This window comes from Hermetia illucens, chromosome 1 (genome assembly GCF_905115235.1).
Source record: "Hermetia illucens chromosome 1, iHerIll2.2.curated.20191125, whole genome shotgun sequence".
Taxonomy (NCBI): Eukaryota; Metazoa; Arthropoda; class Insecta; order Diptera; family Stratiomyidae; genus Hermetia; species Hermetia illucens.
In genome coordinates, this window is record NC_051849.1 from 162,656,188 (window position 1) to 162,675,689 (window position 19,502).

The following is a 19,502-nucleotide window of genomic DNA, read 5'->3' on the forward strand; positions in this document are numbered from 1 at the left end:
TATATTACCTTCATTTAATAAATAAATAAATATAGTGCAAACAGTGATTCGACTCCCCAATAACATGAAAAAATTATTGAGTGGAATGAATGAATCTCAGTCCCCTAATCTTGTTCCAAGGGTTTAACTCTTGTTTCGATCATGTATCAATGTATCAGCTTATCAATATTATTATTATCAAATATTAACTACCTTAATATCTGAAATAATAAAAAACTTGTTTCTTTTTCGTTGGTGTGGATATTTATTCTTGCAAATACCAATATTCCGGGAACCACTTGTTCCCTTCATCCCTCCCCCCTGTTCCCTTCGAAAAATAAACAAGTTTTTTATTATTTCAGATAATTAATCGTTAGAAACACCGCATAATTTCACTCAGATACCTTAATATATTGGACAAATAGATAATAAAGGGGCTACTCGTAACTTCGTATAGTAGTTGAGAGAGAACATACTATATATGTATGAACACCGCGTTAAAGCTAAATGTATATAATAGGTTATATTATTAGCTTTGCTACTTAATGCATTAATGACTCCACCAATACTAAAATTGGAGACTCCATAATTTTCAACAAATTTTGGAACAACAGTCATGTTTAAAGAAAGTTATAGAACCATCGCTTTTAGTGTTCACTTATAAACTCATTTTAATCGATTTGCGACATTTGTTTTGACATATGTATAGAGGATTTACATTAGTTCTAAAACAATTTGTCTTCATAATGTTTCGAGAAATTCATATCAATATATTAAACAATGTGTCAAGTTTGAAAAAATACAAGAAATGCAATGAATCGTTTTCTAGCATTGATATTCAAGTATTATTGTCACTAAAAGGGAAAATATCCGATTAATTGCTCTAATCATGTAAATTACATTTCAAAAGATAGTAAGTCTTTATTTCAAATATACGCTGTGAATAAAAAAAACTCCCACTCAACTGACATTATAGCAACAATATTAACTTTTTGCCTATACAAAATCACGTCTCAAAGTATAAATAGCAGAAATAAACTTTAAGGTATGCCGTTACTAACTTCGTGATGTTTCAAAGGAAAAAATGGTCTGAATGTGGCAATAATAAAAGAATCACTGTTCCGAATGAATTTTTGAATTGCTATCGCGTGACTTCAAGTTATTAACTCACAGTTACTCCGGTCATTCAGCTCGTTACAAGGAAGCTATTTGACGTTTTCATGTTGAAGAAAAATCATTCCAACAGGAGCCCACAATGTTTCCTTTTGGAAAAAAACACATTTAGAATAACGGCTCTATTTCTGCCTCAAATAATCTACAAAAATTTTTATGAATCTGCTCTGAGGCAGACATAAATTAATTTCATGTGTACTGACTGCGCAATAACGTTGGCACACTTGGAAAAAACTAATTAATTTTAGCATTTATGCTTTAATTTTTGTATAACTTTCAATGATGTATTTAGACAGCTGCTTACATAATTCAACAGCTTGCCCAAGGAAAATTACGCTCGAATTAAGACACAACAGTTGATAATCGCCCCAGATGAATTCAACCTCAGCCTTGAAATACCTTCCATGGGTTATAAAAATGTTTAACCAATCATTTTGAAATCAAACACCTACCTTAGAAACAAACTTTCTCAAAATTTTAGAGTTTTTGCAAAACACGATGAACTTTGCATCCCAAAAAATAACTTTTAACCTTTCATCTCATCATCCCCTTTACCAAAGATTTACCGGCGTTGCTGCTGAATTACTGCCTACATTACTCCGGTAAATATTTTCGGAAACAATTAATTGAGATTCTAATAATTTCTGTCCCACCCACGTAGTTTCAGGGTAATTTTTCACAATGCGTCCTTGTGACAAGCTTCGTTGCAAGTGATTTTTGTCCATTTATTGTAGGTCGGTTCAGAATTTAATTCTGGCCATCCTCAAATTTCACTTTATATTGGCCTTTTGGAACGATCACAAACATCTTCAATAAATTAAGTAAGATTGTATGTAGGTTTTTCTATTCTTGCATTGCCCAAAGGAGTTACCTTGAGGAACCAACAAATTGAAAATTTGAAAAACCTTCGCATCTATTGTGCGTTGGCCGCAAATCGGCATCTCCATCTTAGTGAATGACCATACCCCCGAGTTCGAAACATAATCCAATTGTGAGTTTTTGTGTTTTCCTTGTAGCTACAATCATAACAGACACGTGTGACATAAATCAGGGAGTGGCCTTCGTTATAGCTTCTAATAAAAATATTAGGTGCAAACGACAATTTCTTTCAAAAAAGCTATACTACCAACAATTTTTTTCGAAGAAATCAAATAGTTATTCCTCAGGATTAAAAGGGTATTGGTCATTATGTGACATTGTCGGCCATTTTTCTGGGAGACATTCACGGAAATATGTTTGAGAGGAAGAATTTTACATTCAAAATCATCTAACCTATGTTGAATTGTGGACGCAAATGGTGAATATTGTTGTATGAAAATCACTCCGTCTGTTATAAATTTGATTTAAGATCATCCATATATAGGCCGCTAGTTAATATCAAACTCGACAGGCCAAATGTTAATGTAGCGATGGAACCGTCCCTTAAAGTAAACGCAGGACTCTGAACCGACGTTGTTCGTATTCAGCTGTGCTAATTTGTTCCTTCGCCTTGGAAACAAACCACTTTCTCGAAGTATTGTAACATCCTTCACCGAGAGAGCACCGAAATCAAGAGCAGACCTGCCAGTCTATTTGCTTCCATTCTGAGAGAAACTTTCATTTAATACCTGACCAAAATCTGCGGCCATTCAGTGCATTTATGAAGAGCTCCCTTAAACTCAATGTTTACCGCATGCCCGAGAATTTTCAGGTACAATATCACCACCAAATTCCGTGCTAGTAGATGAAATGGTTTCCGAATATAGTGTATAAAAGTAAAGACCCTCGAGCAGCGCGCAACCCAGCACCGACAAAAAGAGAACAGCCAAGAACACACTTTTGGGAAAAACAAGATAGAACGTCGAAAAGGAACGAGAAAAGTTGAATGAATGTGGAAACCATCTTTTGGGACGGATAGTCACTCGGTTTCAACAGTATAAGTTGACATTAAAGAGACGGTAGTACACAGGCAAGCTACACACAAACATAAGCTTAAATTTGAGACAATTTATGGTTAATAACGTTTGGTTTTGGTGGTGTAGATTCGGATCATCAATGGCACAATGACCGGTGTCTGGTCTAGACCCGTTCCAGTAAGGGACTGCAAACATTCCACTTTTGCGTCGAGATCCATTTGGTATCCCTAAAAGCTGCCTGGCTTCCTGGTCTACGTCATCGCTCCATCTGCGATAGGGTCTACCACCTCTACCATACATATTCCCCTCATAGACTTTCCTAGCTAGATCATCCCCGTCCATGCGAATTAGGAACTCGCTCGCTGCAACCAACAAAGCCAGATTTTATTTACATATCCAAAACCAAATCAAACCATCTCATAGATTTCTTATGGTAGCGAAGTCGCTGCTCGGTTTTCAGCCGGGACCTTGCCATTGATCGGTTTGCCCAAGAATGAAAAAGATCTGGGACATAAAAAAATTCAAGAATTGGGACAACTAAGACTTTCCTTAAGTAACAGGTAAATAGCAGAAGTAGAGGAACTTCATCCTTGGCGTAAAAAAATGTATTGGGAAAGATTTTGGCGAGATAAATTGCTATCTAACTCAATTTTTGCTCAGCCATGGATACTTTTTATATATACACTATAAACTGTGTCAACCAAATAACCAGGTCTTCCTAAAACATGGAGCTATCTAGGAGTAATGCGGGTTCCGAGGTCTAGGTAGTGATCTGGATAATGATATTTGGACCTGCTGCATTTGAAGACTTGGCGATTGAAAAACTGAGTTTCATATTAATAAAGCGAGCGAAATTATTACATTCGGTAACTAAATGCTAATGCTCTCTAACTAAAAATAGTGCGATTAATTTATACAGCACAGGAGAAAGATTTGCCAACTGCACTGCAATTAGCTCTAGGTAATAGATGAAAAAATTATATCATAGATTCAATACTTTTCAAATGAAAATTAGAAGCACAGGAAAGAGAATGAGACGAAGTTCCGTCTACTTTACATCTATTTCCATAAGAATACGACCAATTCATAATTGGCGGTTCAGCTTGAGAGAAAATATAATCCCTCAAAAATGTCATTTATTATAAAAATTTGTAGAGATTTCAAAACTGGAAGTTTTAAGAAAACTATAATCGCGTAAATGATTATGATGGTATCTGATATTAAAAAGGCATAATCTTGTAGACGATTATGACAGTATCTAATATTAAAATACGAGCTGACAAAATATCTGTATACTTATAGATTAGTCTCTAGCGAAGTAGTAAGCGTTCTCCAATAAAAGTCATTACCACGAAAAGAGGAAATTAGACCAACAAATAATTTGAGGCACCGGGTGGTCTGAAGATTAAAACTGCGGGGGAAGTGTTGCTAGGGGAGTAAAGCGACCATACTACATCAAATATTATAAGGGACACAAAAAGTTCGCGACGTTGTTGTTTCTTGTCTGGACAGATTCGATAAAATTTTGTATGTCCTTGAAAAGAGCATTTTTGGAGTTATTCAGAGCTATTAATAATTCAGCAATTATTCGTCCATCAAGACGTTTCTTTGAGGATAATGTGAAGGCAGTCACAAAAGATGCATCAATATTTAGTTGATTAGTTGGACTCAGCGGGTTAGCGAAATAAAAAAAGGTTCTGAGTGTCCGCCCAGCGGAAGCATCCAACTCTGTAGAATTCAAAATAAGCGATTTGGATAGAATCCTCACTTATCTCTCTACAATTTTGGCCACAAAAAAAAGTGACTGAGTCGCAATGATGTCAAAGTTTTGACGACCCCAAAAAGCTGTGATTAATCATCACCATCATCAATGCCGTAACAAACGATATCATATCCAGGCGTAACTTAGTGAGGAACTCCAGACATTCCAGTTTTGCGTCGAGGTCCACCAATTCGATATGCCATCACTCTATTTGAGACAGGTTTTACCACATCTTTTTCTACCAAAGATATTGCCCTTATAGACTTTCCACTGTGGATTATCTTGAAATTAATGGTTCGATGTATTTGAGCCCTTTTCACATTGGCCGACCAATCAACCTCCTTAAAAACCAGTTATAAACCGGACGACCCAAGTAAATACTTTCTCTATGGCATATCCTCAACCGGAGCTAATCAGAATAAAATCTTGAACAGATGGAATTCATTTGACTTAATTATATACGAGTTTATGCTTATAACATTTTTTGTGCCACGCCCGAAATTAGAGAAATTTATAGACATTTTGCAAATTTTGTGTTATTTACACTAAATTTCTATTTTTTCATCAAATGTCCGAGCAAAACGATATCACGTCAATTCAAGCATTCAGATCGCCTGTCACATTGCCAAATTTAGGGTATCTTTCTTACGACTTTATTATGCGATAGCGCCCATGGATGTATAATAATGTATACTATAAAACATGAATCACAGTAGCTGCCAGCTTCAATTCAATGTGAATTTCATAAGTATAGCCCCGCATGAGCAGACGTTCTCTAAAAATAATAATAAAAAAATATCTCACTTTGCCTGAGCCCCTTCAGTGTGTATTTTGAAACGATATTCAAAAGTGATCAAGAGGAAGAAGGGTTTATTTAATAATAATCGTTGGCGCAACAATCCATTTCAGGAAGATCAGGGCCTTGAAGTGTGTTAGAGCACTTCATTCAAGATCGTAACGGTACACTACAGGATAACAGTACCCTATAGGAGGCAATGCGGTCAGTATTGCGCTCGACTGAGATTATTACCCTGATCTGACTCAGGTACTCATTCACAGTTGAGTTGACTGATCTGTCAAATCACGATACAAATCCCACTGCCACCAATAAGATCTGAACCGCAACCTTCCCCAGGACAACCTTGTTCTCCAACCACTCAGTTATCCGGACACGGGTTTATTTGTTGACCAAAAATGTCTATTACCTTCACTGTCAAAAAGCATAGAATATTGTAAGTGGTTATTTTACATGCTCCTTACGATCCATAAACACAACCCCCGCATTTAAATTGTAATCAATCTTCCTCGAAGATGAGGCAGGCTAATATACAGTGACCAGATAGCAATGATAATTTACCCATGACATTCTGCCGTCAAAATATCCTATAAGCTTTGTCATTTCATCATGAATCGTTTCACGCTTGTCAAAAGTGTGGAAATTATTACGAAATATTATGAAAATTTGAGCTATTTGCGCAACATGAATTTTGTCGCTAGCTCGAAATTTATCATGGCTTTAGTGCGCAGGCAATCCGTCGCTCCGAGGAAAAGTTTGAGTGTGAGAACATTCTTTTGGACCTTAAGCCACAAACCAGAGAGAGATTGGTGCGAAGTGAAGAAAATACAGCCACCATAGTGGTCAGTATCGAAGCAAATCCATCCCCACTGCTAAAGAATTAACCCTGCTTATTTTGCGAGTGAATTTAGGCCTACATTTTTATAATATTATGTTGAGGCAAGAATTGAAGCCGGGTGACTATGAACAACGCGAAATTCGCCAACTGAGTACTAGAGACATTAATGTAGCTTCAATAAGATTGTTGTTTTTGAATTTAAATTCCTTTTCCTATCGTTTTTATCTGGTCACCCAGTACTTTACCATAATTTGCTTTAAAAATGTACCACTCTTATAAAGTACATTAGGAACACTGCATTTACCCAAACCTAATTTCTTTAATATGTACGTTGGCCGTTTAATATTTTTAGAACTACAGGTACATGAAAGCGCTATTTTAAAAAATATGATTGATTTGTTAAGTAATAATACGTGAATAATAAATCCGCAACACATCGAAAACAGGCTAGAAATAGCAAAGAAGCCCGAATATTCAATGTCGGAAAATAATCGATATTTTTCCGTGCAGTGAATAAAACTAAATTGACCCTCGTCTACTTGTTCAGTTTTGCAAATTTTTGTGCTATTTACGAAATCAAACAGGCTACCGCTAAAATTGCTACCATAATTGAATAAATCAGGTAGCTATCAATCTTCATTAAGTCGATAAACATATCCCAATGTCTGTCATGTAGAGAAGCATCACTGATAAACAGATACTTCTTCTTATGGAAGAAACAATTGCCTTAATTTTTTTCTCAAATCCTGCCAAAAGTGAATATACGGTATGACCATGCACTGTAAAAAAAATTGTTTGAATTGTAAATGATGTAAAGCTTGTGATCCTTTCCAGTCGTGAGATTCTGTAACCAATTATCCTATAGCTGCATCAACATGGAAGCGGCATTGATGACGCCAATCGTATAAGCAGCCACACTTCCGGGATAAAGCTCCAAGTTAAATATGAGTGCATTAACCAATGGGAAAAAAAACTTCCACTCTCTTCACCTTTTTTCGCTCTTCTCTCCTTCTAATTTCTACCTACATAAATCCCTTTTCCTTTTGCTGCTCATTCTATTGTAGCAAAATCCGAAAGTTGGCGAAAGGTAGTTTATATATACTGCATATAATTTTTAGGGAATACAACAGCACAAAATAAATCTACCGACAGCAACAACAATAAAAACAACAACATTCAAAAAGCCGCCGTGCGGAAATCTGATGGGATATTTGCGCGCAGGACTGATTACACAAACACTCAAGGAAACGAGGATATTAAGGAGAAATAAATGGGGGATCGATAGGAGAAGTGCGAGGAACGTAACAACTGAGGAAGCCGCTTCAGTCAGATGGTTAAAGAGCGCCTAGGGGAAAATGCGCCAAAATAGCATTTCGTGAACTACTTTATTGTCGGCATAAGGTGCCAGTTTACACTATCCTTTGCTTTTTCAGATCCATGAGGTGAATATTTCATGTAAGGTACATTTTTATGTAGGGCGAATAAACACACTTTTCCCTCGTGGTCGTTTCCCTAATAATTGGAGACTTTAGGTTCAAACCGACAAAAATCTCACTTTTTAGAAGTTGGTAGAAGTAAATTTTCATCGCATGGACAACTCATGGACAACTTTTGGATATAAATATTTCTTTGTTGTATTACAAAAGCGACAGATATGTAAGGATATAAAAATTCAGTGTAAATGGAACTGAGAAACCGAAGACTGTGGATTGGAAATAGTCGTTTTTTCTTAGTGGACAAAGATTTTAAGAAAAATTCAACCAAAAATACAACTTATACCGCCCACATGTTCCGAGTGCCTACTAGGTCCCAATAAAACTTGGAAGTTTTTTGTTAAGTCTTATCTAATTTTGCATTCCGCTCTGGTGATATTCGTTAAAAATCCGAGCTATGTACTGAAAAAATGAAATCAACCCACTGTAGGTATTCTTGCGAGAAGCAGCGGATATATATCGTGGTTGAATCCCTTCACAGAAATAACATATTATATCGTCCTCCACAACTCTCTAAAACGCTTGTGTATATGGAGCCGAAATAAAAAGACTCGAAGGAAATTCAATAAATCTTACATGCGTCAGTGGACACGGCTCCATCTTCTTATTTGTCAGCAATCTTACGTAAAAATCTTGAGGAAAAATCACAGTAATTTTCGTGTGCTTCTTATCGTAGACGGAATATATTGAAATTCGATCACTGCTTATTTACACACGTGTCATTTCCGATAAATTATTATTTAGGCAATGCCTCTCTAAAAACTTCCACGATATATTGCACCGCTACTCCACTACAAGCAATAAATACAATTTACACTGCAGTATAAACAATCACATATAGAATAAAAAAGAAATCGAAGAAAACAGTAAGCCGGTGAAAATCACGTTTCGAGTGGTACCGGGTCAGCTACCGTAGCAGAGATTTCTTTTAAAAACGACACAGTTATAGTGCACCGAATATTCGAATATTATATTAGATACGTTTTCACACACAATGATTTCACTGAAGCCCTCCGTTACTACCCTGTTTTACTGATTTTCATTATTCAGCAAATACAAAAGAGTAAGATTTAGCGAGAACGCCGCAACGCAACCCGTCGCTAATCGAGTCGTTTTACGACTGTTCAAGAAATTTTTCCCCAGGACAGATATTATTCTATCCTCGTTGTCGTACCTCTGATGCGAAAGTAAAAGCGATGGGGGCAACAAGAGGGTAGGCGTTGGGGTGAGTTTTCCATCCCATAACGTTTCCTATAGATTTTCAACGTATCTGTTGTCGCTGTTGCCAAATTCACCTCGACACACAGAAAATTCCGATGGTTTGCCAGCTTTTCTTGTCTTCCGATTATGTACTCGGAGGAAGTGTGATTATCGGAATGCTTATTGTATTATGTATACGTTGCGATACCAGTAATTAGCAATGTTTTGAATACATTAGAGTATGCTCATATCTGTCTCCTGGTAAGGCGGAATTGTGGTTTCATTAAATTTTTCAAAATGGATCACAGCTTTGTTCTGTTATTTCCGAAAATTCGCCTTATTCAATTTCCGTAATTAAATTCTGGGAAATCTACACCACTAAAAAGTTTAGTTCAGCAGTGCAATGGTGATTAGAGCGCTGTCATAATATAGATAGGAAGATACTCTTAAAAAAGTTAAATTTGGCTGATTTAGTAAACAGCCGTCACTTTTAACTAACAACTTCAAAACATCATCCAATCCATGTGTTGAGTATCCATTCACAGAACACCAGAACGCTGGACTAAAAAGGACGAAAAATTGGGGACCATAAATATGAATCTGCAAAGTTTGGAAAACTACTGGGAAAAACATAATCGCAACTTGAAAGCCATCCCCTTTTGAGTCGATTTTTCCAATTTACATGAGGACTATAAAATGTGGATCCGGTGTCGAATTCCTAATGACGATAACCAGAAAACGCTTCTTTGGAATTCTAATATCAGATATTCAGTTCAATCTGAAAGGCAAAGCGTCCAAACCGAATCGAAGACCACGATCATCAAGTTGATTTTGTGATAACAGTAGGAGATCTGAAGGCTAAAGTAGTAGTAAAGTATAATAGTAACATTTTTTGCAAACGTTAAAAACAGCATCTTAATGATCACTATGAAATAAAACCATGATTGTTATGGTGCTACTCCTAGGCACAGTTGCAAAGATAGCGAATTCCGACGGCCAAGTTTAATATGAGCCATTCGAGCCATTCAAATATGTCGACCAACCACAAAGAATTCGCCTTCCTTATTATAATAGATAAGACAGGATATATTCAGTAATTCAACCATCGATGTTGATGAATATTTGACTGACGCTGAACGAGCTACTGCTGACCAGGTTCCAATATCTTTACAAATTCTATTTCGGATAGTCTTTGCAACCTAGATACATTTGAATTTATACTTCGAGTCAATCTCTGAGGGGTACGGGCTGATTTGTCTTTCTAGAGAAGTACTACAAACAGAAACAATTTCAATTCCATATACGTTAAAAAATGTGGTTGCAAATACTGCAATAGTTGAAGAAGAAACTGATTGCTGAATTGTTACCGAAATTGAATATAACAATCAACGGGATATCTATGAGCTTTCAAGATAGCTATTTGGTGGCGACAAGTGATAATGTTACACTCAGATAGAGATTCAAGAAATTTTAACTATATATCGGATTCTACCAAGGTTGTATTCTATTACCAATACTCTTCCTCCTTGTGGTCGTAAGCGAACTTTATTCGCTCTTTTTCGTAGTCTACTAGATAATAAACTATTTCGACAAGATCATGACTTCGGTCAAGTAGAAGTTCGAGTTTTGAAATCCACTATCCATTCCTTTGTGAAATACAGGGCATCTGCACATTTTCGTCTATTTGTAATGAGACTGTATTTCAGTTTCAATAATTTTGTGTAAAAGCCTCCAGCAGCGAGACAAACACAAACCCACGACCGAGATTCGAATCCGAGGCAACGAGAGATTGGTGTCAATCAAGTCAAGCTTATAGGCATGGTCCGAGATTTTGATAAGCAAAAAAATTGAACCAAAATAAATTTATGGTGCATTACACCCCGTCAGATAGGATCCACATTAGCATTCAAAAACCTATAAATCTTCATTATTTTTTGTCAACCTTGTATCATCCGGATATTTCCATCCGAAATCATTTTAAAGAAAAAAACACTCGATAAATGAGAATGGTGCCGGTTCACAAGTTAATTAAAAGTCATTAAAAGGATTTAGTCACTCCATTCCATGATTTTGAGAAATAAAATCGCATCCTTGGTGGACAACGGCAAAGCACTAAGGCCAATTGCCAAATAGTAGATAACCCTAAATATATAGTGTGCTTCTAGTTACACATTAAATAGTCCACCAGTGTGCCTGCATCTATGAATATAAAGTGAATATGAATATATAATACTTCAGATTCACAGTATGTCGGAGCAGATGAGAACAATTGTAAATATTCTGTGAAGTTTTGTTTGCTGCCCGAAATTAATATTTAGGAATTTTAAGACTTCTTTCGGCACAATTTCAATATAAAATTTGGGCAGTGAATTAATATAATATATAATATAAATATAAATAATAAAATAAATAAAAATTCGTCACTCTATATTACTATTGCCTTAATAACATTTTTCAATAATTTCTCCGTGTATATATATATGGGTGTAGAATGTAATAAAAGAAAAGAAAAACCGACTAAGGAACAAAGAATATATAATAAAAAAATATTCAATTAATTTGACCGCATAAGGGGCTGTCAGCTAAATATCATTAAAAATTCCAAATTCTGATAGCAGGAAAAACCATAATGATCTCAAAAAAAAAACTTTTATTAATTTTTAATATAGCAAAACAATAACAAATATCTATTTTGGGAGCCTTAACACCGGGGAAAGGGCTTTTCCCAAACTCCAAAATGAACATTGATTGCATATTAAACAGATAGCGGCAAAAAATCCTTACGTCGGAGCGTCAAATGCTTCCCTGGCAAAACGTTTTCAAATTATAAAGTTCGGCGTCCCAATCAGGTACTCCACAAAACGCATCTCTCAATGAAGGTATTAGTATTAGTAGTATTAGTATTATTTTTTTAAGCACAAATTTAACTCCCATATTAGTCATAGCAAGGGGATGATGATAAGGGAGAGTTTTTTTAAGAGGTAGTAGTAGTAGGCGGATTTATTTATTTATTAAACGGACAATAAACAGAAAAAGGTCCAAATATATATTGCCCTCAGAAGGGGGAAAAGCAAAGATCGTAGTTTACACTTAAAACCAAAATGCAAAAGAAGTCCACGGGACCAAGCTTAGTGCATTATAATTCCGACATAGTCTCTCGATCGGAGATTATAAAGAGACATCAAGCTCCGCGTATGTATGACGCCTTACGAAGAGCGATATCAGCAGAGCAGTCCATTAGGCCGATAGAGAGTCTGAAGAGAATGCAAAGATCGAGGAGAATTCTACGTTGTTGTACTATTCCTATCTCCTTTAGACAACTACAAGCGTCCATGACCGTAAGCGGGACTCGAACGCAGAACACGAGATGGAGATTGCGATTGCGACAGCTACGACCACCATCTCCAGGTTAGTTCAAATCTACAATTTCGGATAGTAGTCTTGATTATTTGAAACGCCTCACTGCATCGCAAACGACCATAATATCTGTCGAATTTTATAAAATAAAATTAATTGACATTGTATGCCCTTTTCACTGCATAATTAGGAGAAAAGTTTAGGCATATACAATTTTTTTGCTGAAAGTGATCATGTTAAATAAATCATTGTCTGTCCATCTCTGTTAGATATTTTCGATAAATATAACATTCAATCGATTTCTTACTCAGAAATTGCATTATTTCAACTATTACAAACAGAATAGAATTGGAAAACATGCCTCACTTCAGAAGCAGAAGTCCCTTGAACATGGGAATCATTGTCTCTAAAAAACAAAGTGCCAAAGATCACCTTGTTTCAGGTTACTTACCGACTTTTCAAAGAGCAAGCTATGCCAACAAAACAGAAGGTTTGTTTTGTATCTGATGAGATTAGAAAGATGTGTACTTTATTCTTTCGATAATCGGTCTAATCATTCATCACTATCAAGAACAATTTATAATCAAGCAACAATAGGAAACTACAAGATGAAATCAACAGAAGTGGCTAATTTATTTTATACCACCATGAAACTTTTAGATAGCTTCGGAAAATGAGAAACTGTTTTATTATGGAACTCAAAATTTCCCCAGACTGGGCAACAAGTCATTCACGAGGCGAACAATATTTTCAATAAAGATTTCATTTCGTTTCAAATATAAAAAAGAAACCTTACTGCTTACATGTCAATTTAGTTCTCAACCTCTCAATTTTTATCACTTATTCTCACATAAAAATGTTTCCATCTTATATGTAGAATACAATGAATCTAAAAGAGAGGAAATTAAAATCTGTTCCCGAATAGATATCTCTTTGATTCTATCCTCGGAAAATAACTTAAATTTCCTCACCATGTAGATACATATTTCTTCTCCTTTATTTATGATTCGCCTTCTATCTGATAGTGTCTAATATAAAGTCAAAACGCGTTCACAAAGCCCACTTTCTACATTTTTCAGCAACTTTAGCTTCACATAAAGCATAGAAAGCCATTTGTCTTCATTATAGTACTCTTTTTACAAGTGACTAACTGTCACATCATTGCAGGCTAAAATGAGTGTGAGAATAATATAAATTATTGTTGGGAATTTTCTGCAAATCCTTTGGTTTCATAGTTACAATAAGCGTTCTCTTTGAAAAAAAAACATAAATAAGTATTACATAATACTTATGAAGTTGAGACGGTAAAATACCAGAATCATGGAAACTTAATTATAAATTTGATTGACACGTTTTTAAAGGAAGAATTTCAGGATATTCATGATAAGCATTAAGCAAACAAAAAGCAAAGGAAAGAAATTTTAAATTTGTAAAGGCAGCCATATAATGGAAGGGTATCAATTCTTATTATAAGGTAGAATCCCTCTTTTGTGCATCGATCAAGGTAGCTATTACAACAACAGGTCGCTATCTTATATCTTGACTGAGTTACAAGTTGTTTACATTTGTTGGCGCCATATGGCTGCAGCTTCCAGGTACGTTTTGATTATTATATTAGATGATTGATTATTATATTAGATGTATGAATGGTGTTCTATGACTAATATATGAAAATAGGAAGCTATAAAAGCAAATAAATCAATGAATTACGAACCACTAGTTTTAAGAGATCCTGATGTTGTTTGCAACCAATTCGATAAACTCCTTAACAAGCCCAAAAAGCAATTGCACAATCTTCAAAGAACTTGCTGGAAAGAAAAAAAGGATAATTTAATGGTAAATTGTCACATTTCGTCGGATATTTTTCTTGTAATTTATCCTGGTAAAATAATTATGACGAGAATTTTGAGAATGGTAAGCACCAATACGCATCAAATACTTATTACAACGCTAATATTTCAAAACTAGGGTTTACGTATTACTCAAGTCGACCTTCTTGTCAAACAACAAAATAAGTCGAAAAATAACAACATCAAATTTTAAATGAACCATATTTCCATCAGGATAACGAAATAGCATAATAATATAATATTTTTTGTTATTCTTACACGAAAGTGTAAAAATCTTAGAAAGACATGTCAGCTTCAGCTCTAATGCCTAGAAGTCCGACATCCAGTCACGATAACAAATTCCTCTGCCCCCAGCGAAATTTGAACCGCGACCTTCCGCTACGACAGCCCAGCGCTCTAACCACTTGAGCCATCCGGACACAGAATATCTAATATCTATGGAAGCCATAATTTAGGTACAATTGCTGTAGCTGCAAATATTATGGGAATTACAACTTTAACAATGGCAATGTAACTATATTAGAAATATGGCTGCCATAAACCCTTATATGGGGCATATCGCGTCACCATACCTAACGCGCCATCGCTGTCGATTCCTGACATTGTTCTTCAGCTCCTTTCATGATATTTCGAGAGGTTCGCAATCTCTACATTGTTCTATGCTACGTAGTACTAGAGCGACCCACACATCGGTCATCCTGGGTTAGTAGGTTTCATTGCATGGCATAGGCCCCATAGAGTCGTCGCCCTTTCTTAATACGTAACTTTTTCACTGCTACTTCCTTTTTCTAATCATCCACGGATATCTGGCCGTGCGCCAAATAAGTTCTTCATTAGCTACTGGTTCAGGCGACGTCATGACACATGCATGAATAGATGTAAGTTTGTATGAAATAATAAGTAAGCTTTTGCTTTTTGGCTAGTATTTTTTATTTTATCCGCATACACCGATATTTCGGGAACCAATTGTTCCCTTCATCAGTGCTACACTTCTGGGGCTGACGAAAGATTGGTATATGCGAATAAAATAACAAATACTAGCGAAAAAGCAAAAACTGACTAATCATTTCAAATAATTTAACCGCTAAAAACACTACAAGATTACACTTGGGTAAAAATTTGTAGCTTTTGACTGATAGTGACGATCACAATCCATATACTAGCACAGAAAGAACGTTAGCGAGGAACAACCTTTACTTTATACAGGGTGCGTACGGTATTTGAGGACATGCATATATGTCGCTATAATTTCTCGAAACCATTATTTTTCTTTTTGCTCTTTTTCAGATAATACATGGAGGACTACAACTTAACTTAAGAAACATGCGGTTATCGTCGCTATATGTGCAAATCACACCGATTTAGAAATCTCTAATTTTCTTAAGTGCGCCCGTTCATTCGTTCATAAGATTCGCCGTGAATTGGAAGCATCAGACGGCGATACAGAATCTGTTGCAAAACGCAAAAAACACGTGCGACGTTCTGGCACTGTCCGATCTACAGAATTTATTCAAAAAGTGGAAATGATCATTGATGAGGACGCTTCAAAATCAATGAGGGTCCTTGCGAGGGAGCTTAATGTTTCTGACGGTCTTATCCGTCGACTTGTCCAAGAAGATCTCCGGTATAAATCCTACGTTTTGCGCAGACGACAGTTTCTGTCGAAGCAAACACTGGAACAGCGAGTTATCCGATCAAAACGCCTTCTAAACAAAATTAAACACCCTGAAGCGCCTGAGATGTTATAGTTTTCTTCTGATGAAAAAAATTGTGACCAAGACCAAAAGACCAACCGCAGAAATGACAGATGGCTCTGTAGAGAGAGTAGTGAAACCCTGGATTGATAGTGTTCGCGGTGACAGCCCATACATCTTTCAACAAGACGCTGCTCCTTCACACAAAGCGATGGCGACACAAGATTGGATGGCTGAAAATTTCCATATAACACCGAACTTATGGCCACCTAGCTACCCAGACTTTAATCCTCTGAATTATTACGTATGGGGCGTAATTGAGCGTGAAACCAACAAACATCCTCATAACACTATTTCTTCTCTGAAGGCTGCAATTAATACCGCTATAGTCAATATGATTCGGGCATGCAATCCTTTCCGGACCCGGATCGAGGAGGTTATTGCAGCTAATGGAAATTTTATTGAATGAGTTTATCGATATATAATAAGTTAATGTTGTGTAAAAAATTTGTCAAGTTTCATTCATTCATCTTCAAACTAAAAGCTAATTAGTTTTACTCTCAAGTTGTCCTCAAATACCGCACGCACCCTGTATTACTGTCGAGATAGTTGCTGTTAATGCGTCAAGGAATATCAATTTCGGTGCCATTGCCGGCAGAAACATCGCTTCCTAGACATAAAAATTGATCGACGCCCTCGATGCTCCGCCCATTAATACAAATAAGAAGAGTGCGATAATCAGTCAGACTGAGAGCATAGGAAGTTAACATTCGGAAAATTTTCAAATAAACTGTGGAGCTAGTCAAAGCTTCTTTCGGCAGAAACCTGGCAGAACAATTAAAGGTTGGACTAAGGACAAATATCAACAAAATCAAAGTATTTTGACTGACTCAAACTCTTTTTTTCCGGCGAACAAATTATCTAATCAAGTTGCTTCATTTACTGCACGAATTTATTCTCTTCCTAAAGATAGAGTTATATGCGGGTTCACATGTGCATAAAGCACATTCTTTGCACACCTAATTTAATGACTACCCAGATACCATAATCACATCTAAATACGACACATCCGTTATTACTTTTACTTAATAAGACGAAAAATCAGAACATACCCATGCACTGCTATCCATCTCATTCATATGAAAACTGGACCATCCTCACAGCAATGATTAACTACTCAAAACAATCCTCCAAAGCTTCTGTGTCCAACAAAAGAGGATAATTGATTACAAAAATATCTAAACGTCATTTCATCTCATTCATAATTGCATAAACACATTCCACAGAAAGACTAATGATTTTTATTCCCCCATGGCACTATCGCAACATTTGTCCCTTCTGAAGCGCGAAAACATCATGCTTTGTCACTGTCCTTAAAACAAGAAGAAATATGTAACTTCTCCCTGGCTGAGAAAATATTATTCTAGTTCCATTAAATAATAAACGTAATAACTTCTCTGGTCGTCTGATACTGACTTTGATACAGAACTTCCCGTTGGCGCAGTGTAATTCTCTTTTCAAAATTATTATTCAAGTTTTTGTATATCTGGGGAAATTGTAAAGACGCCATAATTGAAATAATGAAGAGAAATTATTTGAATTAACAACTAATGCCTTATAAAATTAATAAAAAATGATCTGAGGTAAATTACCCTCGTTAGTCACGCATAATTTTTAACGAAAAGAATATACATAATACTTATTTAGCACACATTTCAATTCTTTCCGCAGTTATTTCCTTTGGATAAAGATAACTTTGAACACTTAGAAATTGATAAACTAGACCATTTTGTGGTGCTCGATTGTGATGTAGAGAATAATTGTTGCAACCATTCCTTAATGCCGAAAAGAAAAAATTAAGAAAAAATGTGACTAAGAGTATTCGGTAATGGTGTCCATCTATAAGCCATATTTATAAAATTGCAACTAAATTTACATATATTTGCGATATATCTAGGGATTAGACATGGAATAAACTCCATTCTTTGCTACACTAATTGGAGCATCTATGTTTGAACTGTTCACTTTTATATCTACTTGTTAATAGATTTCAAAATTGATAGCTAGCCAATTGATAGAAATCTTCCAAAAGTATAATAGTTTAAAAGATCGGAAGTAAGAAACATGAAGAGAACAATATTATGTCTGTTTTCGTTAACATACTTGGGGAGCTCCCTCTACATAAGCAATGCAAAACTAAGTTATTCGCCGTATGCCAGCTTTGTGTATACGAAAAATCTACCGAAAATATCGATACAATTATCTTTTAAGTAACAAAGATGTGACCGGCAGACCAACGCCGGAATTGAATTGAATTGTTTCTAATAGGGTTACGTTGAAAATGAAACCTCAAAGACATGAAAAACCTTTAATTTAACTGCAATAATACTTTTCCAAAAACAAGAAACTGTGAAACTCTAGGGAAATATTTTCCAAGAAAATATATCCTTTTTATCCTTTTTGATTGTTCTGAACTTTATAAGGTAACGTAGGGGTTTTACCTATCGTTAATTTTATACAAAAATTACGTTAGCAATGGAGAGGAAGTATTTTCGTTTAATTTTTAACATATTCACCTCCAGGTGGTTACCGCTGGGAGCTTTCTTAACGAAATATAAGTGAAAACATTTATAACAAATTACGACAATACGCTTATTATATTTCTAAAACACAATAGTACCTGCCAGCTGCACTTTACAAAACTTCCTTCAATGAATTTATGAAGCAGCATTGTACCGCTGAATCGAAGCTGATTCAATTGCAACCATATGGAAGTTGGTACAAAAACTTGGCACTTCTCACACCTCGAGAAGAAACTATCTTCCCAAAAAAGAAAAGTAACAAGCGCGGCCAAACCGTACCGGAAAAGTCTTATGGAACGCAAAAAAAAACAAACACTCTACTATAAATCGTTACTGCAAAAAATAGACCATGGTGGAAGACGTCAAATCTCTACCTGGAACAAGAAGTGAATTGTATAAGACGGGAAGAAAGCTAGTTGTCAATGACCCGGACTTCATTCAAAACAAGAACTTTTGTAGGTTTTTTGGATATCACCTGAGATTGCATATTTCATACATCTTCCAAGCCAAGCTTTCACCTTTAGACCCCGAAGACGGTTGCGCGTAGGTCGGACACTTGTTTTCTTCAAATGACAAATCTCATGCTTCAAGTCAGACGGAGTAGGTTTCTTAGTCAGCCAAAAAATGAAAACTGCTGTTTTCGGCTTTGAAAACATAAGCGAACGGCTATGCACTCTGCGCTTGCAAGACGAATTTCGAAACATAAGCCTCATTAACGTTCACACCCCTACGGAGGAAACTGCAGAGTCGGAAAAGGATACCTTCTACGAGCCAGTAGAAAGAACCCTTGAAGCCTGTCTCAGATATGATATCAAAATCATACTTGGGGATTTTAACAACCAAGTAGGGACGGAGCCCGTATTCAGGCGATACGTTGGCTCCC

At 35.9% G+C, this 19,502-nt stretch overlaps 1 protein-coding gene across 3 annotated transcripts in view; it reads right to left on the bottom strand.

Moving 5' to 3' along the window:
• Positions 1–19,502, bottom strand: part of LOC119647241 (stress-activated protein kinase JNK) — a 107,264-nt gene that overhangs the window by 63,019 nt on the left and 24,743 nt on the right. Inside the window, exon 2 of one of the 3 annotated variants that reach the window (XM_038048104.1) lies at positions 14,208–14,301. The exons of 1 other annotated variant lie outside the window; for it this stretch is intronic. The gene's annotated coding sequence lies outside the window, so the exon portion shown is untranslated. Of the gene's footprint in view, positions 1–8,512; positions 9,045–14,207; positions 14,302–19,502 lie in introns of those variants that run through there. One more of the 3 variants, XM_038048105.1, reaches the window with a different exon arrangement.